The 27,211-nt window shown below is 36.7% G+C and overlaps 1 protein-coding gene across 4 annotated transcripts in view; it reads left to right on the top strand.

Annotated features, from left to right (window-relative positions):
* Positions 1-27,211, top strand: part of ERC2 (ELKS/RAB6-interacting/CAST family member 2) — a 531,140-nt gene that overhangs the window by 297,694 nt on the left and 206,235 nt on the right. The gene's annotated exons all lie outside the window — the stretch shown is intronic.

The following is a 27,211-nucleotide window of genomic DNA, read 5'->3' as shown; positions in this document are numbered from 1 at the left end:
GGGAGCACATATGAATTAGAGTAGTGTGTGATATTGTATTCTGTAATAGATACATTTTTTTAGTTTTCTGATTTTCTTTTATGTGTACATATTGATTCAGATGCTCAGTGCCAGTTTATTTCATGCAGTCATCTATTTTCTGTATAGTGCTTTGGTCTGTTTCTTTGAGTGCATGCTTATTTTTCATCCCCATGGTAAGTTTTTGTTTGTTTATTTTTTCTTTTATGATAATTTTCAAATATTGAGCAACATAGGGGAAAAAAAGGGCAGTATCTTTAATTCTGTTATTGTGACTTTTTTGGTTGGGTACACAGAACCTCACAGAACTGTGTAAGGCATGTATCTTCAGTCTGGGAAGCGAGGTTGGCAAAAAATGGTGAAGTTTGACTTTACTCTTGATAAAAGTTGTTTTATGAATAAAGGACTGAGTGCATGTTGCTAGTGGTGAAAGACCCAGTATCAAAGGTCCAAGTTAGGAATAGTTTGGAATTTAAAATGAGATATAAACATATAATGTGTTTTTACAGTATCAATTTTAAAAGTAAAATAGTAAAATTAGAAGAAAAGTTTACATTAGCATCTAAAAAATTAAATTAATAAAAATTTCTAGTTAAATGTGTGTGGGTTTTTTTTTTTCTTTGAGTAGTCATTGCTATGGTTTCTTCTGTAAAAGACTTCTTTCTTATACCCTTCTAACCAGTAATAATAAAATACAATTAATTATAATGCATACTTCTTCCTACTTAGGCCACAGAGGGTTACCAGCTTTCCCAGCTACCTAACCCTGTGTCGTTACTTGTAGGAGTCTGATGCTCTAACTCGTATACAAATAACTCCCCCTGAAATCTATGATTCAGCTAATAAGTTAGAGTTAGAACTCACTAGAAAGAAGTGAGTTCACTTTGTGAAGAAACACGTATTCTATTACTATTTTTAATTCTATCCTAACTTTAGTTTCTGTGAATGATGTTACAATGCTGAGTTCATATTGGAGATGGAACCAGACAGAACTTCTGTTGCTTGTGGTGGGATGAAAGAAGTGAATACAGCTTTCAGACATCAGGATGGTTTTGCTGGTCTAGGAGATAGGAAATAGAGTTAATGAATGAAACAAAAATATATCAAATCACAACACTATTACTAAACAGAGAGAGCAAATAGAATAATGACAGAAATTCACATGATCATATTTACTTATTTTTTTACTGCCTCTTTAACAACATTAGTAGTGAATCAAAGAAGCAAAAATGAACATACTTATTCATTTTTTTGAGTTCTGTGTATGGAAGGGCTACATCCCTGCTATTAAATATAAGTGACATGTAAATCTTAATTTCAGATTCTTTAATTTAATAAGATATACCAAGCAACATAAGTTAATAGATACACATGTATTAGTAAATGTCTTTTAAAAATAATTCAGATATTTCATTACAGTAGCTTAATTTTTGAAATTGCTCACTAAGTGTATGACAAACAAACTTTATAAAACTGCTGCATTGTAACAGAATATACTGAATGTGGCATTACATTTTTTTTTTTTATAAATAAGATATTCACAAAAACAGATTGTAGGAGTTAGCTAAGACCCAGACATCCACTGACAGAATAATGATAATTCTGTATTGTAGTAACACATAAAATAGTGTCTTCTCTCTGATTATTTTAAGATAATTTATTAATTGGCAGCACTGACCATACCTTCTATTTATAATTTTTTAAATTTTAATATTGAGCTATTACACCTTTTGGTTGCTGGCTTCTAGTTAAATAGGCATGACCTGTGTGTTTCAGAACATTCATGATGATTTCCTATGCTTATATTGTGTTCAAGTTCCAAACATAACTCTGCGTTCTAGGCCCATCTGGCTGACACTGCCAAGATCCATCTTAATTTACTGGCTACAACCAGTTGTCAGTTTTAGATAACTTCTTCAGTTGTCATTACATGTTCCTATATACATTTGGTTATTTAAGGAAGTTTAGAATAAAAATGGATAGCAGCTTAATCTTGTTCATTATCTGGTTGGTCTTTTTGAACTGGAAACTAGATAAGTACCCATTAAATGAAAGGTAGTTTGATGGAAGGGGATAAACATCAAGTTATTCTTAACTTGATGCCAACATGTGAAAAAATAAGATCTATTTTAAAGAATTCCAAAGTCTTAAGTTTGGAGAAGGATTTGCATTTACATGTTACTTTCTAAATATGTGATTCCCCCCCCCCCCAATGTCTATTAAAAATATTACTATATTAGTTCTGGAGGAAATGTTTTTGTTATGGTCATATTATTTTAGCAGTGCACACATAACTCATACTGACGTTAATGGAAGTTACGCATACATGTTAACAGTAAAATGCAGCATGTGTTCAAATCCATCATTTTGCTTAATTGTCTTAATGCTTTGTGCTCTTTCTATCTCTGAGCATAAAAAAAAGTCAATGCACTTATTTTTTTAATAAGTGATATTTAAAAAAAAATGTATTGCATAGTGTGACAAAAGGCATGTTCATGTTTTTTAAAAATGTATTTATCATCCATATAAATGTTTCAATTGGCCTGAACCTAAAAATTGGTAGTTAGAAATATATATCAAGACTACTTTTTCCAGACACTGTTTTTGTTTTCTGAGAGTCCGCAAGAATGAGCACAGCCTACTGAGAACTTCACAAGGTTTGCCTAGAAAAGCTTATTAATTTTGTAATATGAGGAGCTTGAGGGTAGGAGAAGTTTCTCTGCTGTGATGTGGTGGGGTTTTCAGATGTTTCAGAAATGCCATATTTGTGGAGCATACTTTCATGACCACAAGGTGTCCACAATGCTTTCATACAGATGTCCTTTCCTATATGGTGGTTCCGTCCCAAACTCATAAACCTGCTTGTAACAAAATTAAATAGCTGTATAGATAGATAAATGAGTATTTCTATAATACTAAAATCGCTTCATATATGTATGTGAAATAAATGCCTGTCCTTATGGAAAGTGGATTTTACTCTATGGGATAGATCATCTTTTTAGAAACGGTCAAAATTATTTTCCCTTTGAAAGATATGAAGTTTGATCTGGAGAGCCAACAGTCATAAAAGAAAGTCTAATGGCATGTGAGGGAAAAGATACAAAAATTATCATCACCTTTTTTGTTAGTTTAACTTTTAAGTTATATGCATGTAATCTTCAAGCTGCAACCACTGAAGTTAAAAGCAAAACACCCCCCCCCCCAACCCCCCAACCTTTGTTATCAAAACTTGGGGTTTTCTTGGTTAAAAGCCCTTAAATTAATTTTCTGTGGTGTTTACTCTACTTAAAAATATGTTTAAATACAAGTTTACAAAAAAGAAAATTATTTCCTTGTGGTTTTGCATTAATTTGATGATCTTTCAGTGACTTAGTTACATGCGACAAACACTGCACTTAGTAGTGAGTGACCCTGGGATTAATCCCCCAAAAGACTGAACTTCATGTTTTGACTTGAAGATCTGTGACTTCTTAATTTTTGAGATCCAACTGTTAATTACCGAGTGTCTCCTTTAGCAGTCAACTCAGTACACTCAGTGCTCTGAAGCTTTCAGAGTATCCTGAATGAAATTCTTGCCAAGAGTTTGAAAGGTAATTTCCTTGACTTTGATAGAGTTCATACCATCACCTGTGGGTATTGCTAAATCAGTTTTGTTGGAAGTGACTTTGCCCTGAAATTCACTACAAATTTCCAGAAGAATATGTATTTTCCCTTATGTGGAATAAATCAGATTACTTCAGTAATGAAGCATTAAAGATCTCCTCATAAAATAACCAGCTACTAGTCCTTTCATTCAATAAGAAAAATAGAATATTGCTGTGCTGTCCAAAAAAATTTTATTTTTAAATTAGATTTTACAGTAAATTTTCTTACAGTGACAGTATAAAATTAAACATCCCTTCCTTTGTTTAAGAATGCCCACCATTTTTTTCACTGAAAATAATAAATGAATATTGCTTATCTCTGTTTTTCAGTATGTTTACTTTATTCATTTAGCAGCACCTGTGTATAGTCAAGGATGAAACATTTGTGGAAAGCAGGGGATAAAATGGTTTTCCCACCAAGTATTCAGTCCCACCAGCTGCCATGCTTTGCGCAAGTGCTGAGCACGTACTGTGCTTCACCGGCTGGGTTCGTGGTGCAGCTGCTCTGCCAAGAAAGGAGAGGGCACTTGTGTTTGCCACTAGATGCCAGTCTCGGGTGCAAGACCATGGTCTGGATCTGCTAGGTTCAACAAACTGAGTATGAGCAGCTTCACAGAGCAAGCAGGAAGCTTGTCTTGTTGCAGGGAAGGGAAAGTGTCGTGTCCGTTTGTCTGTCACCTGGTCTGACGGGTCCCCTCCTTCCTTTTAGTGCAGGAAATTAAAGCATGGCTTCATAATGGACTTTTGAGGATACTGCAGGGATGAAGAGGGACTTGAATGGATTCTGGAAGTCAGGGATCACAGCCTAAGGGGAAGACTGTGTAAGATGTAAAACCAGAGAGTCACAGTCAGTAGGGAAGTCAAAATGCTTTATGAAGTACTTGTGGCAGAAGTATAAGGAAGTTTACCATTCATCTGGTTTTCTGCAGACATACCCCTTTTTTCCATCTATAAATTTTACTGCAGTAGAAGTTGGGGATTTCACATCTGTGTAGCAGCTCAGTAGGAGCTGCAGCTCTGACAAGGGCTGTTGGATGTCCAGAGAATCTAGACGTGTTTCCAGCCCCTGGACAAATCAGCTCATGTTCCTGCCTTACATTCTTCTGTTGCTATTTCCATTCATCACCATCTCAGACTGGCACTTGGGGAGGGAAAGGGAGAGGAACTGAACATGTTTTCCTTTATTTATGTCCAGTTACTCCACCCCAAAAGGTTGTCACCTACAGGATAGTGGTTTCTTCCTCGTCTCTGTGGGTACAGCTATGGTCAAAAGCACTTCTGAAATCTCTGTGTGAGTAGTAAATCCAGTGCATCTGGAACATTTCAGAGTAATTGTGTATGCAGTTCACCTGTTCAGTGCATACACAGGCCAGAAGCATGTCACTCACTGACAGGAAAATCCCTGATGAAATTGTAGGGACTCTACTTGCATGTAGTCATGAAGTTAATTTCCTTTTTTGGGGTCTTCCGTACAGCAGCAAGGATGAGGAAAGCAATATAGCAAGGTAGGAGAAGCTGGCAAGGTGATTTAACGTTGGAACTACTCTCTGCAATTGCTTGGAACTCACTCTTTAAGACCGCTTAAAACCATAGCTTCCCTGTAGACACTGTCTGCGTTCTGTGTCAGTTAGGCCGTGCTTTCTCCCCACCCCCTTCCTTTCAGAAAGGAAAGCAAGAAGGTAGATAACTGTTTTGCTTGCCTACAGTGGAAACTGAGGTGTTTAACTAAAAAGTTTGGGCAAAGATGCTTAGTTTATGCTCCTTTTTTAAATGCTAGTGTATCCTAAAAAGACCCAGCACCTGCCTTGGGGATAGTTCTAGGCTAAATAAGTAGCAGTGCATACGTGACATTAAAGGATACTCTTTGAACTGAAGTTTAAGCAAATACAAGAGGGTCAGATTTCTTAGACTATTAATAAAGTATTATTTTGAAAGTAGGGTCATTTTAAAATATTTTTTTCTACTTTGTTAGCTGTAATACAGCCTATATTTTGAGAAAGGCAGCTATGATAATTTCTCTAACATGAATTCTTTAACGTATCTTTACTTAATAGGTTAGATAAGACTAGTGTATAAATAGCTGTGGAGAAAAAAATAATTTTCAGAAAGTGGTTTACTATTTTTTGTAATTTTATTAGAGGGATTGTTTTGACTTGTTTCAACTCTGGTAATGTGTACTATAAACATGTTCAGTGAATGGGTAGCAAGTTGATTGTCTCAAAAATCATGCCATTTCGAATGTAGAACACTAGACTTTTTTAGTAACCTGTGGACTGCTTCCATTTAATTGTAGGATTCATGCTGAGAGTGTAGAGAGTCATATCCCAAGTTAAATACAAACAAAACAGCAGGATGTTGATACAACTGTGACTTCCATAGGAAGTAGTTAGAATGGTAATGTGGTCTCCTTCTAACTTGGGTGGAAAGTCTCTCGTGACTGCTTTTGCCCCACAGACCTGTAACACAGCATGCCTTGACTAACATTTTTGACACCAACTTGCAAACAACATAAAGATTAGAGAAACCCAAATGAAGGCTTTGTTCTCTGGAACAGAAGCTTTCTTGACTAAAATGAAGAGATGTTTTTCTTTTGTAAACAACGAAGGGGCACAAAGCAATAAAACGTTTCTCTCTGTGAGAGTAGAATGAGTGAACTGTTTACTTGGCAAAGCGCTTCTCTTATGTAAAGATGTGTGAGTGTCACCAAGTTCGTATTCACTTGAGAGTCTTATATGGTCAGACTAAATGATAGTATACTTTGATTTTATAAGATTCATGATGTTTGAAATTTCATCTGCATGGGAAGAAAGCGTGCCATTTCTTTTCTTCATTTTGTTCTTGTTAAGGTCATAATTTACTTTCAAAACAGATTGTCACCTGCTGTTGAAGGTTAGTCAGATCAATTGAGGATTTCTCTGAAACGTGATACGAGAGGCTGTATTTTGCCAGCTTTTATATGGGTATCCAAGCAAAGGAAGCTGGAGCCTCTCCCATGTTTCCTGTCTCCTTTAGACAGTGGGAGAGCGCGGTAACACCATTTTCAAAGTGTTTCCCTCCCAGGAAGGCAGTGTCTTCCTCCTTGTTAGGGAATGGCAGAAGTGCTCCTTATGTCACAGAAGCATTGCATGAAGGCAAACCAGAAAGAGTTCAAACATATTCCAGACAGCGCATATTGCAGTCATAATAAATAAACATACTTTCCTGATCTAGAAAATGGGTCTGGATTTTTACCAGCTTGTTTTCTTCATCTCATAAGTATTTTGGCTTAATTATCATGCATTTCCATGAGCAATGTTCTCGAGAAACTATAGAAAACTAAGCTTCTGGCGCTCTTGTAAAAATGATCTTCCAGGTTCCTGTGATCCATATGGTTTGAGGCATCTGCTAGGCAGAAAGGGACTTTGGTAGTTGCCTTCTGTATCATACTAGTGCATTTTTCTTTCCAATTTTGTTGCCATTATTCTCTGCTCATTTGAGTACCTTGCCTCAGTAGAAAAATAACAGTCAATGCTCCAGCAAATATTTTATGTTGGAAATTCCACAGTACTACTTAGGGGTTTTATTCCTTGAGTGCTTTCCCCAGAACCTGAATGGTAGAGAGATCAAGGGGATCCTGCAGCTGCTTTGAGGGAGAGGCTTAAAGACTCTTCCCTCTGGGGAGGGGAAGGCAGGGGGAGGCTGTGTTTGAAGTTTGCAGAATCTCAAAGGCAGGCATAAACCGAATGTAGAATTGTTGTTTGCCGGATCCCCCAGTGTGAGGAATATCAGGCACTTGCTGAAGTTAGTCAGTGATCAATTTGAAAGAGAGAGAAGTGCTGCTTTACGGAGTGATTGGTTGGTGACCCTCTGGAACTTACTTCCACAGAGGGCAGGGTGGCATCAGCTGGTTCAAAAAGGGATTAGACAACTTCATGGACAAGAGGTCCATAAATGGCAACTTCTGTATGCTCTTTGGCTCTTGTTCTTGAACTATGTTCCTAAAATTTACTTCCTCTCTGAAGTATTAGCTGTTTCCTCCCACATTGCTCCTGTACACTGAAACACAAGTAGTTAATGAGCAGATGATTTTTAAAACTTTTTTTTTTTCCTGAGAACCAGTTATATTAAGTCAACTAATACACTCTGGAAAGATTAAAGGCCACACTTTGAATAGCCTTTTGCATCTTCTGTTGCCTTAAAATATGTAAGTGGATTTACAAGATGATAGAATTGACAAAATGATTGTTTTAAAGGGCAGGTTATAAGAATGAGATATGACAGTTACATTAAATTCTCTGGTGATTGAACCACTTAAAAGACAGACAGCATTAACAGTGCTTCAGGTTTACATGTGTCGCAAGCCACTTGAAGGACTTTGAGATGCAGAGTATTCTAGTCTCTCGTAACACAAATGAAAATTTGAAGAAACAATTGCAATTGAAAATCATTACATTTGCTTCCTTTTTTTAAAAAATCAACCTCTTTAAACTAAAATGCTTTTCTGTTTTTTTGATTTATAAATGTGTTGGGGTTTAAAATACACCATTTATGATATCTTACTTGTAGCGTTCTAAATTCATGTGAGGTGGAATAGTATTCAGAAAAGGGACAGTGGTGAGAAGGATAGTGTATAGAAGTGAGAAGGGACTATGAGTTAGTATTGAGTGAAACATGGACAATGGTAGAAGGAAGAGGGCTCTATAAACATGAAGAATGGAAATCCAGCTCTGGACTCTTCCAAAGGAGAGGTACGAAGTATGTTTCTGTTTTCTAAGGAAGCTTACTATTTTTATCTAAAGTTAACTTACTGGGGAGTTTAGTAATCTTAAACTTTTTTAGATAAAGAAGAAAAAGTTTATATGCTATTTACTAAGTATTAAACACATTTGTCTGGTTTCTACCGCAGAACTTTTTTTTTTTTAATGTAAGAAAATATAAGCAACAATCATTTTCTTGGAAGAACAATACTATAGAAAAAAATGGTGCTCTGTAATTGCTGATCTTGACAAAGCTATATATGGTTTGTTTTAAAACTACCTTAAAAGTGCTTTTATTAGCTAAAAAATTAGTGATGATAAAAATGATGAAGTAGGATGGCATTTGTTTTGAAGTTCAGCTAGCATGGGAATGTGAAGGCCTCCACCTCTGATAATATACTCAAAAGAACAAGTGGCTCAAAAGACAGAAAGGAAGGAGTAGGAGGCTGAAAGTAAAAAAAGAAAGAAAAAGTTAGGCTTCTGTTTCATGGATATTTTTTTTTTAAAGCTGACTGAATTACGCCCTTGTCTACTGAAACCCTCTTAGTGTAATTCCCGTTGGCCTCTGTGACACCTAGGGCAGTGCTGATCAACTGCAGGCTCCCATATTCCTAACCTCAGCCAACTGAATATGATTCTAGCAGATGTTTCTGCATTTTAGACCTCAAAATATGATGGGTCAGGTTTTTTTCCTTTTTCCAGTGGCAGATCTCGCATACTCGAGACCCAGGACCTGCAGTTCAGTGGTAGGAATTATGAGCTGAGGGTCTCCCCAGTGGGATAATGCTGAACTTAATGTAAACTCAGGTCTTTGAAAATGGAGAACCAAAGAAATCTGAAGGTTTGGATCATTTAAACTAAATTACTGGATTATTGTTTAATACTGTATAAAATACGAATTGTGCTTAGAAATGTATATGATGCTGTTTTCTATTAAAAGGAAAAGATCTTATAAAGTCAGGAGAGAGCAGAGTCAGAAGCAATCAAACAGAAGAGCTTTCTTAGCGGCAGAAGGGAAAGGTTCGGTTAGCTTTCTCTGCCTTCCCATTACTCCTTAGGTGCTATGAAGTAAATCCACTGCTGCCTCCTTCCTGTGCTTCCTCACTCCTCCCCCTCCCCATGCCCCCAGCAAAACAAGTACTTCTCTGTGTGCTGTGGAAAAATGAATCCAAGTTCCTATTGCTTTGTTTCCTCTGATTGGGTTCTCTCATGTCTAATAAGATGCAAGATGCGCTTGGTTTTGCGCTCTCATGTCTGAGCGTTCATTAACGCTCTCTAGTGTGCATTCTCTCATGCTTTGTAAGGAGTGAGCTCACGGGGCAGCCTTTCTGCCTGTAAGGGCATAAGTAAGATTTACTCTTTTATCTAGCTGATATAATGACACCTGTAAGAATTTATTGTCAGAGGTCTGTACCTCTATCTTGAAATGAGTCAAAGAGCAGAAACTGTCTTGTGGGGAGGGAAGCACACTCATGCCATACTTTAAATCCAAGAGAACTTCACGCTACTTGTTCTGGTGGTGGTTATGCCCTCCCGCTGAACTGTGTATAGTTTACCTATTTAGAGTATAAGCCTGACAAGACTGATCAATACTCTTTATTAATACATTGCTAGGAATAATGAACTCCCATCCTTCATTGGCCATGAAGCGTTACTATAATAAATAAGATAATAATAAAAACGTGCATCATGTTATCCCTGTCAACACTATGTAAACAATGTGAGTGTAGAAATATTGTAGTAAAAAGAGAATTCTTCAAATATGCTTGGTAAAATACGGTATAGCACACAAAAATGTGCTGAAGCACTCAATTTCTAATGAACAACACCTCTCCTTTCAGTGCTGTGCTGCTGTTTAGCAGAGACTGACAGATCGTGACATGTGATGACAGTGGAAATTAGGATGAGCTCATCTCGATTTTCTCTGATTGTGAACAAACTTGGCTATGTTCACACTGTTGTGCAGTGTACCAGGGTATCTTAGCAAAGAAAAGCCCTATTTAAGAAGGTACATTGTATAAGTCTGTGCTACGTCTTATAGTCAAGCTGTTGTGTTCAGGATAAACATCACCTTAAAAGGACACCTGGGCTTGCTTCCTTAGGGTGAAATGGCTTCAGCTGAATAGATAAACTTTACAAGGCAAAAGAAAAGCTTGGTGACAGCACAAACTTATGCAGACTATTGTTAGTGGAAAGATTTTTTTTCAGTTGTTGGTAAATAGAAATGTTGCATTTGTAGAGGAGCTTGCATAATCCTAATAGGATTACTATGCTTGTTGTGTTGCATTTTAGTATTTAAAAGTATGTTGGGGTAGTATTTAAAAGTATGTTGGGGCATGCAAGTGAAAGACTTGGTATATATATTTTTTTTTCCTCATATTTAATAGCGAATTTCTCAAAACCCATCCAGTTTTAGTTTTGTAAATATGTAGATACTAAGGGGGGAACTGTGATTTACTGGCTTAGATTAGAAACGTAAAAATACTTTTTTTTTGTGGTTAAACTCTTCCCAGTTTCTAACCACTCCTTCCTGAAACGTAGTTTATCTTTGTTGCATTCAACTCTGACCAAAATTAGGCCAATAGGCCTCTGAGGATCACCATATTGCTAAAATCATTCTAGTCACTAGGGATTCTTCTTTTCTTGCTTCCCAACAAACTCATCTTGCATTCTTTGAAGACTAGCTTGCATGGTTCTCATCTTCTAGGTGGAGGGAAAATGTAGATTGGTTTAACAGAGACAGTCATTAAAGGTACTCCTTTGTTCTTTTGTTTTTCAACCCCCCTGAGCTTTCTTTACGGTTAGGAAACAGAGATGGGTACTGAGGAGAAGATGTGGAAGGTAGGTTTTATAGGTTAGGGTGGGTAAGTCACCACTGTGTCCAACACAGAATCAAAGCTAGCCTCAGTACTTTTGAATCCTTACGTCATGTGGATTGTGAATATAGGTTATTGAACAAAATTCTAATTCCACTTAAATCTACATCCATAAGAATGTAATTTTATATCCTGCCTTATTTCTTTAGGCTGGAAGAATTCTGGATAAAATGCAGTCAGGTGTGAGCATAGGACCTTATTGCATCACTCAGCATTAATGAGGGGACTTCACGGTAGTTGTGTTCAGCTGTCTGCATCTTACGGCAAGCTATGTCCCGAGGACTGGTTAGGAAGGAGGGATGCAGTTAATAGTTAAACCCCTCACTCTAAAAGCTCCAAAATACGGAATTTTCTCATCACTATTTAGGGGATTTACTGTGTTTGATAACTTAGGAGTATTTTTGTGAGCTGGACAACCTCATCCAGGTCTTGTATGACTATCTTGAGAAGTCTTTTTAGTTTCCTGTGTGGTCTGTAAACAAAAGGTAAGTAGTTCCTGTCTATGGGGTTTAGAGCAGGAGCTGGTGTTGGGACTAGCGTGAAATTCAGTAGCAAAAAAGTAGAGATTATCACATAACACCTAAAGAATAGAAGCCTAAGAAGTCTGGTAGATTGTCATCTGACAACCAGCAACTGATACCCTCTTCACAGAGCAGAAAATACGCTGACATTCATGAGCTTAAAGAAAAGACTTTTCGTATTGAAAAATTTTCATATTGACTTTTTCATATTGAAAAATGTTTAAACTTTCAGAATGCATGAAAGAAATTTGACTGCTTTCCAGTTTTGTTTTGGGTGCCCATTACCCCCTCATCCTCCTGGTTTATTTTGTCAACAACTGGAAGAAAACTGATGAAATGAAAACAGAGTCTTTTATAGTTTTTGTGGTTACGCATATGTGTGTACCACCAAGCTACCCACTACTGCCCCTCCCATCAGATCCCCTCTTAAAAAAAAAAAAAAAAAATACAAGGATCCAATCGGGATGAAAATTTACCTACAGTATTTTCACAGTTATATTAAGAAATATAATTTACATTTTTTTTCTCTCTTAAAAAGATCTCCCTTCAACACTTCAATACTATGATGTTTTGTTTAGTCTAATGTAGGTTTTTGTTAGTATCTAGCCTAAAAATGAATCTAATTAACAGATGAACTTAGGAAATCCCTACTGTAATTTGGCCACTAAATGAATGGGGGATATCAGTATATGACAAGCAACTTCCACTTAAGGCTAATGTAACTATTACCTCATGAGAAGTGCAACTTTACACTCTAAAATAAAACCTTTATTGAATTTAAAATATGTATCTGACAAAGGACTAGCTGAACTTACTTGAAATTGCCTTTGTGAAATTACGCTGCCTTTATTGATACTGACTAGCTTTATAAATGTTTGTCTTAATTATGTTTTATTGTGATTAAAAAAGATTGCAGATACTCTGCCATTTCTGTAAAGTGAGCTGTTGGAGCTTTTTTGTTAAAGTTGGGGGAAGGGTACAAAGAATAGTCCAGCTCTAGAGAGGAGGCCCCTCACAGGCCATATGAATCCACTTACATGTAAATTGCTTGTCTATATGAATTAAGGTGAAGGTTATGAAAGAACTGCATTTCTGTGTTTATTGTAGGATTTTTGACAGTCTCTTTCCTCTTTCAAGTAAATTTGGCTTAAGTCCACAGTCAGTACAGTTTTAAGTAAACTCCTCTTTTGTTACATTAACAAGGTTATAACATCACTGAGGCAGGTTTCCAGCTGCATGAATTGAGGCCTAAGCATGCAGACTGAGGGGATAATTAAAACCTTAGAGTGGGTGAGTTAAACTACCAACTAAAATTGGATAAAAGGCTAATTGTCCATAGCAACATAATACATGTTTCTAAATACCTGTGAAATAAAGATAAATATTCGTGGTCTTTTAATTCCTTTTTGAATGCTCAGATTCAGATTATATTTTAGGGCATAACAAAAATCAAGAGTAAGTAAACAGAAACTCAAAGAATTCTTTCCCAGATATTGTTGTATTTTAGTTATTAATTGAAAAACAGAATTATTTTGAAGACTGCAGTGATTTTCTGTCTGTCTTTACAAAACAGGAAGCATTTACGTGTACGAAGTATGAGCTTCGCTGTGTGATACAGTATATCAGAATGGACTGGTCGGCGCTTTGTCAAAATTTGTCATATCTCTTTTTCCTTCCTCCTTTTTCTCATTATTAAGAGTGGAGTTACATACCTTTAGTGACCTTCAAGAAGATGACATAGAGTCAGGCAAGATGATACATTACCACAAAGTTAAAAAAACAAAATGGGTTGTAATGGCAGCTTGTACTGAACTAAATGAATTGTGAAGGCCCATTTGTTATTCATTAGGAGAAGCAGAGCAGATTACTGTTCTGCCTTCATAGGGAGCCTTTAAACTTAAGGTCATTTTACACTAGTACCCTTGTGGCATGGACAGCATTTAATACATTTTTAACAGCTTTTACATTTCCATGGTTTGCAGCAGTGCTGGTTGAATCATTTCTGTAATGAAGGTGTTTTAGAGTAGCTTAGAGTTACTTTGGGGGAAAAAACAGGAAAAAAAAAAAAAAGAAATAATTGGGTTGATGAAGTGACTTAATATACTAAAGAGCTAAGCATGCAGAACGTACTGCTATAAAGTAATGCATGCTGATTCCCACTGCTACAGAAGTACATCCCTGGGGAACCGTGGGGTTTTGGGTTTTTTTTTTTTGTGGGGCTTTTTTAAACATAAATAGAACTAAAGTTGTTTTTTCACAGTGCTCGTTCCTTTGGGGAAGGAAGGTCTGAGGATAGACATTTAGGAATATTTTTTGAGCTATTTCTGAGTTGCTCAGGAGTCTGATGGGGAGCATTCAACATTTTGGCATGTTTTGGGGAAGTGTGCATACTAACTGTCTGTCGTAATCGTTGATGTGGGCATCTAAGGAACCCAACGTAAAATGAACGTGGAGTGGAGGGTAGAATTTTGCTGATCAGAATAAATGTTGATTATTTCAATACCTCTCAAATGGTTCAGTGGTGCTGTGGAAAGTCAAAGCAGAAAGGTAGGTACCAACGTGAAACAATCTGAGAATAATTTGTTCGAAAGTGCTGAACAAATCTAAAATTCTATTAGCTTAAAGAATGATTTATAATGCTAAAGAAAGGTATAACAACCCCACTTAAAGGAGGTAATAATTTCACAAGCTCACGTTTTATTGTAGACTATAGTCTTTCATTTGCTACCTTTTAATTCTGTTGTGGATTTAGCTGTCAAAATCCATATTGCAGTGACTTTATTCAGAAAATATTAGAGCACAAATGATGCACTGTGTTTCAAGATTTGTTTACAAATAAACTTAATTAAGAAAATGCTAGTTTAAATGTATGATGGTACTTCTCCCAGGAGCCAGTCCACCCCTAATTTCCTTCTTCTTGTTTAGCAGATTAACAGCATTCATTCTATACTTCATTGCAGATGGCTTTCACTAGAGATTTTTGTATTGATTTTACTGTTTTGTGAGGATAAATTTTGACAAAATACATGTGGATCACAACCAGCATATGAGGAAGAAAAAAATAACTCACTCTTTAACAGCAGAAGTGTGTTTTTTCTGAGATTTTCAACAATACATATTTTAAAGCTGAAAGGCTATGTAGCTTTAGAAAATAGCAAGCTTTAAATAACGTTATAAATGCAACAATGATTGCTGTTCTTTAATATCAGAGAGATAGTGGAATGTAAGAAACTGTGAACTCTCAAAATCTTGTTGATGTTTGGACTCTCTATTTTTTTTTCAATAAAATTAGATTCTTTTAATATGAGTTTTAAATGTTCAGTTGTACCAGTATTACTGACTTTTCCCCTAATAGAAAAATTTATTCTTTTACCTTTGCACTAGCTTCTGCACTAGTAATTTCTGGTTGGTGAACCAAAGCTGTTTTCATTAAAGCTACTTTAATCTCTCTAAGTTTTTAAAAGTTCTTCACACATGTGAAAACATAGACTGTCAATGTATGTCCATAAAATATAACAAGAGTGGTTTTGTTTGGTCAGAAAATGGACCCCATCACTTCTGTTGTTTTAGATTTCTGAATATGCAGTGGAGGGACTGTTGGCATCCCATGTCAAAGCAATACCCTAAGAAAGGCATAGTGCCACTACTTTAATTTATAAAACTCACTAATGAGAACAGAAGGAATTCTGTGAAGGCCATGCATACTTACCATAGGAATTATGAACTGGGGTATAGTATAAATTCCATTTCAATTTTATTTTTTCAAACTAAATACATGTATTTAATGATAGCCATATTTAATTGCCTGAAACTGATGTTTATTTTTCCTTTAGCTTACCTTACAACCTTATTTTCATGTTTTGTAACTTATTTGTCAGAAATGTAAAATAAAGAACATGCTAGCAAGAGGAGAGTTCCAATATTGGGGCTACCTTAATTATAAAATTATATTACGTAACTAAGACACTTTAATGTTCACTCTGGCCCTTTAACATAGGGCTGTCTCCTGAGTTGAGGATCAGACTCTCCCCAGTTCTGAAGCTACTTCTAGCACAGTACCGAGTCAGACACCTCTTGGGTTGCCACGACTTGGGCATCTTGTTAGCATTTTCAGACAGATTTTGTAGAAACTGTGATCAATAAAACAGGAGATAGCCAGAACCATCCCAGTGTGCCTCCAGAATGGTCTTTGCATTGTGCGACGTTAGGAGGGTCCCTGTGACAGTAGTATGCCAACTGATGCTTACTTAGAATAATTCCAGATGTTTATTCTGTTCCTGGGAAGTGATACATTTAGTCACATGTTTTGATTCAGGCAAGAGTTCCAGAGTTTGAGCAGGTTAAAAACAACAACAACAAAACCCTCAACTCAAACAACAACAACAATCTCTTGAACATGGGCGTGAAAGATTGGTATAAAAAATTCCTTTGAACACTTGTATTGTTTGAAGTGCTTAGACACTGTATGTCCCATTTACAAAATTGTTACCTTGCTGGAGCCACATAGCAGAAAGCTTGGTCCAGCATATATGTGATTTTTCTCCTTTTGATAGTACTTTTCCTGCAATCTCTGTGTAAGGCAGAAGATTCAGATGCCCCTTCAAAGGGAAGGATCCATGTTTGGTTTTTGGGCCTTTTTGTCAAGTAGTAATTGGGAGATTCTGAAAGACTTCCACACGAAATCAGGGATTTCTGGCATATAGAAAGGGATAGGTCTTAGTCAATGTTGTGCCTTAAGAATTAATTTGTGGTCTAATTTTACCCTTTTCTGGTTTCCAGAGGCAACCAGACTTGATGATTCAGTGTGTCTCTTTGAATCCGTGTTCTTGCTTCTGTCCATTTTTTCCCCAGTTATTAGTTTGTTTTTTTTTTTTAAAAAACAAAGACTGTAGCTACCTTCTGAGTCACTTTAAGAAATTTCTCTTCCTTTTGACTACTCGTTTCCTTAACAAAGAAATCTAACAATTTTGTTCTCTTTTTCCAAGAGCAAACCATGTCTCATATAATACATTAAATTGTTCTGAGAGAGACCTAGGCTTTGTAATTTTACCATAAAGATTATACTGATGTGTCAAAAGGAGTAGAACTTTAAGGCTGCTGTGTATTCATCTTTATCATTTCATATATGTCCAGGAATGCACAGGTGTTATAAGTGGGGCTGGTCCTTGTAGTAATTTGGTGTCTCAAAGTTAGTCTTTTGTGTATAAACGTTACAAGGTGGTTGCGGTTCTGAATCATATTTACTAGTATGCTTGGCAATAAATGTCAGAAGCTTGCTTGTTCTGGTCTGACTCCTGTTTCAGGGATTATTTTAAAGATTAATTTAAGATCTAACCTTTCGCTTTTAATGGCTTTTTTCTCTTCAAAATTACGGGAAGCTTGTGAATAAAAACTCTATTCTATGGGGTATCTGTATTAACTCTCAGTTCAGAGGCCCAACACAACATCATATTCCTCATAGAATACACAGAGGGAGTTCTTCTGAACAATGAAGTATCACGCAGCAACCTGTGTAGGAGATAGCAGAAAGACAGAGAAATAATGAAATAAGTTCCTTTGTTTTCTTCACCTTTGGGAAAACATTATCTCACAGTCCATAATAATGACTATTGAATCAAGTGGAGACACTAGGAGGAGAAAAATCTTTCAAGAAGGGATGTTCATATTAACATTTAACATCCTGTTATATGGAATCTGTTCAGACCTCAAAAAATAAACTAACATTCACTAAAATAAGACACTAAATTTGTCTCAGCTGATCTTCAGTTATTTTTGTGTTTGCCTTCTATAAATAGTGTAGGAAAAGAATTTGCATGTAGAAGTGTTCACACAACCACTAAATTTTTAGCTTGTTTTACATAATGGTGACTGTATGTGTGCATCCTTGACTGAAATTTAATTATAAAAGTTGTCTACCCCAGCCTATGGAAAGGCATGTAAAAATCCCAGACATAGGTGATACGGAAGCCTACTTTTATAAGAAACAGCTTCTTTCCTACCCTGCATTTTTTTAAAAGTACCTAGGTTTTGAGATAGTGTAAGTGTATCTATGGCGGTTTATTTTCTTTGAACCTATGCAAGTCAGCCCTATGATGGATGTAACGCATCCGGGCAGACTGACAGTTTTACCTATCGTTCATAATAAAGTGGCTCCGTTTGCTGTGGCACAAAAGAGACATGGCGTGATAGGATTTGTGAGAAACTGCTAATGGTTAGAGCCTTGCAGCGTGCCTGCTTCATCTAGGCTAGATGAATCTAAATGCTAAAATTTCTGTGTAAATAACCAAATTTGACTAAATACGTATTAAGTATTACTGAAAATAAATTGAAATATTATTGAAAGGATAGATAAATGGTTATCCACAGACAAAATCTTGCAGTGGTTGTGGGGTTTTGTGTTATTTTGGCATCGCAAGCAAGCAGGGCGTTTCTTTAAAGAGAGTGTAAGGAAAACAGCCTGATTTGGAGAACCCTGTATTGTAAATCTGGCAAAACTATGAGAGAAAGAAAGTAATCTTCAGTTATATTCCTCCAGGTGGTTAACCCTCAGACCGATAAGAACAGTGACGGAATAAATGAACATGAGATAAAAGATTCCGGTTGAGAGCAGACATCCTGCCTCACTAAGGGAAGAACCGGTTTCTGTACCAAGGGGTTCTTCTGACATTGACCGTGTGGTGGGAGCATGTTTCTTACATGGGAAAGACCATAAGTACTTCTAATGTAGAATTCATACGAAAGCAAATGTAAACGCAGACGTTACAGTTGATGTGATCTAACCCAACTCTGCTACACCACTTGTTTCTAAATCAGGTGAACCCCAAAGCAGTCATGTTGGGGTCTCATAAAGGGCAGGCATGGATAATGTATAGTGTATTAGCAGTCTTCTGTTTGTATAGGCAAGAGTTTGTAGCGGCTCAAGGTAAAGAACAGCAGGTTTCAGGCTCCTACTTGCCAGATCTGTGGAATGCTTGAGAAAACTCCTGTGGCTCCCGAAGTGAATGGAGCAGTAGTGGGACAGGAGCAGAGCTTAAATGAACTGCACAGTAGTGTGCTGTATATTCCTACTGAAATGATCGTGTACTACACTTTGTAGGCAGGCAGTAGTAACAATCCGAAGTCAATTACTGTAGTCAGATAGAGCCTAGAAAATGAAAGTGAAGGCATTAAGAAACAGATCATATGCCTTGTTCCTTGAGAATTAAGATGCAGAAGAGGGACAAGCTTTGGCAAAACAAAGGGAAATACTCTCCAGTTGCGAACACAGGATCTGTTGCCTGAAAGCTGGTACAAGCTAGTCTTTCTTCCATTGGACGATGGGGGAATTGTCTATGAAATTTTAAGGCAACGGAGGGTTCAAGCTGTATTCCATTCAGAGATTTTGACAGTATGACTGACTCCCTGAGAGTCACAGCTAGGACAGGCTGGGGTTAGCAAAACATGTTTTCTTAAGGGAAGTAATACAGGTACCAATTGTTGTCAGGAACCATCATGTCAGTAACATGGTGAATAACCATGTGGTCAGTAACTATTACATTAAAATTTCTAGTATCAGAGATCATTTTATTCCCACTAGTGGAAATGAAAGATCTGATTTTCAACTAGATCATAACTAGAGTTTAGATCTTGTAAGAGAACAAAACAAGCTGACAGATTTCAGTGGTGAAAAGCTGCTGGTTAAATGAAGTGAGCTGCAAGGAGCAATAGTCATGACACAGTTGGGCAGAGACAGATGTGCAGATGAATAACCAAAATTAATAGCAGGCACCCTTAAAGGGCTGGTTAATCTGCCAGTAGAGAGTCTGTCTCTTTTCTACCCACTAGTACATCAGCTCATAAAAAATACAAATGAGCCCAATAGCAGCAAGAGCCTTAAGATCTGCTTCCTCATTAGTGAAACTTCAGAGAAGCATTTCCTATGGCTCCGTATCTTTTTCTGCCTTTTAAGAAAAGTTGTTAGCAGGAATGTGTAGGCTGAGTTCTTGGGGGCGGGGGGGGGTGGGGGGTGGGAGGGGAGTAGTGGAATGAATCTATAAAAGGAAGAGTTTATCTTGATTACTTTGGCAAACAGAATATATAAGCATAGTCATGGTGACAAATATGTTAGTGTTTGGTGAATGTTTTTTATATGGTAGAGAAGAACTATCTTGTATAGTTTGTATTTTTGTTCATGTTGTAGCCCCACAAGAGCAGCAGTGCTAGTAGATCATACGTGATATTCTGTTCATTCTTAGCTATTAGGGGTTGGTAGCAAATTCTCCTGTTTTGCACAGCGGGGGCCAACCTAAGGAGAAGTGGTCCAAGGATGGGCTTTCCTGACAGTACAGGAAAAGTTTGTGCACTGTAAGTTGTTTGTGTAGTGTTGAAGCATAAACAAAGATGCAAATTTGGGATGCGAGAAAATGCCCTTTTCAAAAGCTGAAAATAGCAGGACAAGGTAGAGCAAGCTGGGGGAAAAGAAAAAGTTCAGCCTTAGAAAGATTCTGTTTCTTGTAATTGTGGACGATCCGGGAAACAAAAAAAAAAAAAAGCGAGATGGACAACTGGAGAGAAGAGGTCACTGGTCAAGAGGTACGCTAGGGGTTGTTCAATTGTAATGATAACTTGAACTGATAAAGTTAGTTAAGGGGCGTTCAGTCCTCTAAAGAGTTCAGCAATCTAGCACTGAAAAAACAGAGGATGTAAACAACGTTGTTCCCTCTGTCTTCCTTCTGAAATTGCCCAGTGAAAGCTAGGAGCTTGCTTCAAGCACTCTCTCACAATTTATCTTCTCTTTGACCTTCTGTTTGGATATACTGCCTAATATATAGCAATTACCTCAAAGCTATTTGGGATCTTCTGGGATCGTGTGGCTAGCTATGTGACCCGCTTTTTTTGAAAGTTGGAATAAAAATTGTTCCATTCAAAACAACCAAAAAGCAGAATCGTAAAACTGGTTGCACATGTGTTTAGTGTAATGAAATTTATGCCCGACTCTTTCCTTAATGCTACATAATAGATCATGATGATCTTACTCCTGTACAATGTAATCTTTCTCCAGTATTTCTGGATTATCCGACTGTTACACTATTGTTCAAACTGATTTGGGTGCTTCTCTCTCTCTCCTTTTCCTCCTCCTCCCTCATAAATAGTAATCACATAGAGTTACAGGTTCCTGTATTTCTTTTAATGACCTAGTTCATGCTTAGCAGCAGCTCTTACAAAGGCATTCATGTTTCTTTCCCAAGGTGATACTCTGCCCCTTCACAAGTTCTTTAACTAAGTATTTATCCACACTCACGTTTAGAAGAAAGGGCCTCCGTGCATGAAAGATCCAGATAACAATAGCAATAGAGAGCAATGACGCACATTTGAAGTTATTACAGTGAGGTACTGACTTGTAAACCTGTACGATTCACTTCAGAATTTTGTTCACTAAGTTTTGCAAGATCTTTGTCAATTTGTCTGGTCTATCTGCATCTGTAAAACACACAGATTTTGTAGTTGTTTGTCAGGGATGTGAAAGATCCTTTAACCTCCTTCTGCTGTCTAATAGGGAATTACTGCTTTTAAAAACAGTTATTGACCTGATGGAGTCAGGAAAATCACATACTTTTATGATCAAAGGTTTTCCAGGTCAGGAATATTATTCATTAGCAATATTATTCATTTATCTAAATTTATACTTAGACTATGTTTAAGTACTTCCTATAGGCCTGTAATTACCAGTTGACATGCCAATTCCACACAGATAGAGTGTCAAGAGATCCTGAAGCTTTCTTCCCTCTAGGGAACCTCAGAGACCAAGAAATGTATTAGCTATTTACAACAAAAGTAGTTGTATAATTTTGCAAACGTTAACAACCTTTGTAGAATAATTTAAATTGTTCCTATTTAAGGGATAAAAGTATTTGTGTTTCCTTACCTGCCTTCTCTCCACAACAAATTTGTTAGCTGCCAGTTTCGTACAGAGTTTATTTATGTTTGACACAGTGGGGATGGCCTGCACTTTCTCATTCATCTGCCGTATTTGCATAACCTTGCGGAGTTAATGGCTGCCATTCTGACAAATTAAGCTGGTTTCCTATGTCTTTAATGGATTAAGTCCTCTTGGACAAGTTATACTTTATTTTAATCCGTGAGTAGTGTTTGCTAAGTGTTGTAAATAATACATTCATTCATTTTATTCTATTGACATTTGACTTGTGTGCTAAAAAACGTGTATGGAACTAAACAAGTTTTTTGTCTATATAAAGGCACAATACAAAGATCATCAATGTTTAATAGAAGAAAAAACAAAATGTGTTATGCTCTGGTTACAGTCAAATATTTGAAAGCATTTTGGTTGTGAGGATAGTCATACTTCTAAAGTTTTTTATTACATTATAGTAGACTTTTACTCAGTTCCTGATTGCTATCATGATTTTTTTAGAATTATATAACTTACACAGTGTGCTCCAAGTGCAGAAGCATTAGGTACGATACATGTGATAAACCAGTTCTCTGACAGCTGCAATAATGTATTGGAATTGTGAATGTGTAAACAGGTTAGAAGCAAAATATCTGAATTGAAAACGTACGTTAATGTTAGAAATGCCTCAAAATGTCATGTTTTGCAACTAAGGTCATATTTAAAAATAATAATCTGTGGGAACAAAACAGCATTGAATCTGAGGCAACATCACCTACCTATTTATAGAGTAGTATGTTGATAATTCTTAAATGATTAATAACGGATGTATTATTGAAGCATTCTGGTGTGGTAGAGAGGTAGTGGTTCTGCAGTTTTTACAGATAAACGGAGGTATAAAGCTACTTCTTTTCATGTAAATGAAATTTTTTACTGAAGTTTCTTTCAACATGAGAATTAGGCAAAGCATTAATTTCAGACTACTTCAGGCTGCACATTTCCTACTTTGTTGCCTGTGCGTTTCCCCAGAAATGCATCTGAGGTTTGGGAATGCAAATACACATCTCTGTTCATCACATTGGCATTCATTGAGATAGATGAGATTTTTTTAACTCCATGAAGTACATACATAGTGTACGCGATGCTTGGGTTAGAACTGCTTTGTAATTGAAATGCTGTATTTAGCCACATAGTATAGCTAAGCAGGGAGGAATTGAATTGTTCCTGGCTAGCAGAGCTTATTCAATTCAGTAGACCACACATACACTGCACTATGATTTTTTTAATTTGGGGGAGGGGGGAAGGGGTAATGTGTCAGATCTCTGGCAGTGTTCCTAAATTCTGTATGTTTTGTGTGCACGGGCTTATAAGCTAACTCTTCTTCGTAAGCAGGTCTGAAAATCCTGTTTCTTCCAAGTAAGTCCTAGGCACGAGATCTCTCCATGGACTATAGAGTAAAACAATGCTATTTGTGAGATATGACATAACAACAAAATATTAAACAGGAGCTTAATTCTCCCCATCCTACTCTGGAGCATGACAGTGGGCCTCCTACTGGGAAATACAATGATCTATTATTAAAATGACAGCCCCACCTAGGGAGACAATAGCCCAATTCAAACAAGAGAGCCAAAAGTGGCTCCGCTACCGCCACCAGCAATTGAGATCAGCTGGTGCACTAACAATCCCTTGAGTTAAACATCTGGTGGCAGGACTTTCTCAGTGGAGGTCTGTTGACTGTGGAATTCCTTACACAGACACATACATGGTTTAACAAAGCCAAAGTTTCTTTATCCTCAGGGTACAGTGCAAGGCTGTTTCCTTTCCCAGGCAGAAGCCTTTCCTGGTGGCTCCACTGGCATCCAGTACCGCGTTACAAGAACTGCCCTTGCGGGGCATAGCCAGTGATGCCAGAGGCTGAGCCGCTCCGCAGTGCCAGCGAGCGTTCCTCGCCAGCTCTCCACAACTAGCAGAGCCCTTGAGGGAGTGCGGTGTTAGAAGCATCTCTTATTCTTCCATGGGAATTCATCGTTTTTGCGAATTATCTGTTTTGCGGAGAGGTGCACGCAGCTGGGAATTAGGAAGTCAGAATGTGTATGCTCTCCTGTTCTGCATCCTAGAGCCTGTGCTCAACTGCCTAGTTTCCCAGGGTGCTGCTTTAATTAATCTCCTGAAAATGCAAAAACTTCATTTTTGTTTTGCAGGTGTAATTTTGCAATGCTTTTTCCCAGCTTCATCACACCTATAAAATACGTTTATGTTGAAGAAAACATTTTAGAAATGCTTTAGCTTACTGTAAAAAAAAATAATCAAGCTACCACAAGCAGTGAAGTTGCAGTGGCAAAGAGAAGAGAGTGTACTGATGTATCTTGCAGCTGTGGCCTGGTGTCAGGCCTCATGGAGGCGGGGCGGGGGGGATTGCTGTTCTTCCAACTTACGGACAAGAATATTCTTTGTTCCTAAAGTTGAGTGATTCTTCTAGAATCGGGTGAAATCTGCAATTTTTATCATTTATTTGGTACTACTATACGTATTGCAAATTATGAGCTACTAAATTAAACGTAACATGACTTATTTCACAACACGGTTTATTTACAGCATGTTAGGAAATTAAGACCACATAGTGGAAATAATATTCATCACAGATATGCGAATCAAGAACAGAACAGGGAAGGAGGAATTAATAGGTATCCATCGAGTTATAATGTAGTGTGACACAGTACTAGTACTGTAATGTAGATACAAGGCAGTACAATTCCTCCTCCCTGCCCCCAAATCTGCTACTTTGCAAAGTAAACATAAGAAAGAAGTTTAGCTGAAGAAGATGAAAATTGCGTATTGAGTGCTTCTCAACCGTGTTTTAGCTGCTTATCTACATGATGAAAATGCATTGTGAAGCCTATGATAAGGAGATGCTGCTACTCTTACAATGTCTGTAAAACTTTAAGTGTAACTACAGTCTGGAATACTGCACTGCATTAGCTTTCACTATGAAAATGGAAAAGGAAAAGCTTAAGTGAGGAAAATTAGAAATGTTTTCTGTGCTATTTTCTGTTTGTTGTTAGAGGAAAGTATTTTTAGTAGCACAGTACTGTAAGCTGCATAGTGCCTTAAGGTTTTTTGTTTGGGTTTTTTTGGTGTTGTTTTTGTTTTGTTTGGGTTTTTTTCTCTCACCATGTGCCTGTTAAAGTAATAGAAAACTTGACAGTGTGTGTTAGAACCAGCTTTGGTCTAAAGACCCTGGTAGAAAGTACATGTAAGTAACTTTCCCGTATCTCTCACGGCTGCTTATGAATGGGAATGACAGAAGCCAGGACACCAGTGCATTTACATACAGCATTCTTGAAGTGATGATTAAATTGAGAATTCTGCTAATTTCAGCAAGCAAGTTAAAAAAAAAAAAAAAGTCATATTATCAACTGATCAGGTAGTTTTATGTTTAGGTTCTTTATTTTTTATGTACTTCATGAAGCTAATTTTACACACATGCTTCTCAGTGAAAGAAAAATGCTAGTTTATATAGAAATAAATAATATGCTTTCGTATGTTAGTATAGAGGGGAATATGCCATTGGCAATACTGCAGAATATGTGTTGTTGCTGTTTGTGGAAGATAAATATTTAAAAGGCACAGGAGAATTTCTCCCTAACACTCTTCAGTGTAGTCTTCATTTAGATTGTTTAAAATTTGTTTTACGTTTATTCTAGACTGAACTTTACTGCAATTACATTTAATTCTTTTTTGCCTTGTTCTTTCGAACTCAGTTCTGTGCTTTTGAACAAAAAGGATTAAAATTAAAGATGTTTGTGTATATAGTATGTAGAAGGACATTTGTTTCTTACTTTATGTGAGAGATTGTTGATTGTTTTGGGTGCTTGAGATAATACTATACTTATTTCTGGAATAAAAGAAGTCTAGGTTTAAAAAAAAGGGTAGAATTTTGTGTTATTAACTTCTACTGTTAGCCCTTATTGAATACATGCAAATAAAACAAAAATAAATGCAAATAGCAGAAGTCCAAAATATTCTTGAAGTCCTATTAGCAAACTTAACTCATATCAACTCTTACATAAAATAAACACCAACCTTCACTACCTTCTCTCAGGCATAGTTACGGAGTATTCGAATGTTGTTCCAAAATGGCACGTGTCTTTGCAGTTCTAATATCATCATTATCCAATAGATGCTGTCCCACAAGTGGGAAAACAAAAATGTATTCCAGAGACTTTTCTGCTCTCTACATGTGCGGTAAAAAATTTCCATGCACCACATGTTTCTTTACTATATCTGTATGGTGTCTGCCAAAATAAATATTTTATTCCATTTATTTTTAGTTGGTATTGCACAGGTCCTCCTCAGATTAAACAGTCAAAGGTCAAATAAGTTGAGATGAACTATAGTTTTAAAATAGTTGTGCTGCTCATAGTTACGTGTATAGGGGTTTTTAGATACATACACGTATACGTACATACATATATAGATACACATAAATACTTGATTAAAAGCCGAGGATGTTTGCTCAGCAGAGAAGCAAAGCCATCATTATCTGATTGTACATGGAATCCAGTGGCTGCTAATCAAACCCGGGGCTGCATCTGGTTAAGCATACTTGGCATAGACTTGTTACAATTAGAGGTTTTGCCATGTCAAGGGAATCTTTCACTCAAAGCAGCGACCCATATTGTACTGAACAAACACATGAGTTTTTAACTCAGAACAATAGCTTAACAAACCACTTCCCAGGACCACTGAAAGAAAAATATGTGCCTGTGGCAATTCTGGCACTGAACTGTGTTTATTTGAATCCATTTATTCCAAGCCAGGGTTCAATATACCAAGCAAATAAAAAAAATTTAAAGTCAACATGGAAAACAAAGTTAAAGTGAGAAAAATATAGTATGCTGAAATGTAATGCCAATCTGTAACTGAAATACTTGTGATCTGGCAGATCTGTGTGTATGTGCTTGTGCCCTATCTGCTCTTTTATAACTTTGAAACGTGAAGATCTACACTTAAATGATTTTCTTTCAGTGTATGAATTTTAGAATGTATATAGCAATGATGTAGTATCTATTTACATCATAAAGTGAGCATTGAATATAGCTTTCGTTATATTGAATTTTTCTACATCTGTATTTCACAAGACAACTCAATAGAAAATATTGTACATTTAGAAATAGCTGGAAACGGTAACAAGAGTGTAATAAACATTAACATTAAAGAACATTAAAGAACAAAATGGGGGGAAAGTTAGGGTGTTATATACAGTAGCCAGGGCTCAAAGTTTCTGACTAGTACATATGGCATTCTGAATTCAATGATATCTGAAGTCTGAGTATGTATCTGATGGTATAAGTTAGACCAAGCTAAAAGACTGAAAACGAACAGCAAAAACTCGACACAGTATTTATGATACTGGAATAAAGTTTAAGATATTTTAGTTCTGTTCTGTTTTTCTACAGCTTTCTCAAGATTTTGAAGTCACAGTTTAATAATAATTTTTCAATCTGAGATTTCTTGTAGAAAA

This window comes from Nipponia nippon, unplaced genomic scaffold (genome assembly GCF_047370975.1).
Source record: "Nipponia nippon isolate SJK-2023a ecotype South Korea unplaced genomic scaffold, ASM4737097v1 scaffold_9, whole genome shotgun sequence".
NCBI lineage: Eukaryota > Metazoa > Chordata > Aves > Pelecaniformes > Threskiornithidae > Nipponia > Nipponia nippon.
The sequence above is the reverse complement of the archived record's forward strand: the minus strand, read 5'-3'. Positions and strand labels throughout refer to the sequence as shown.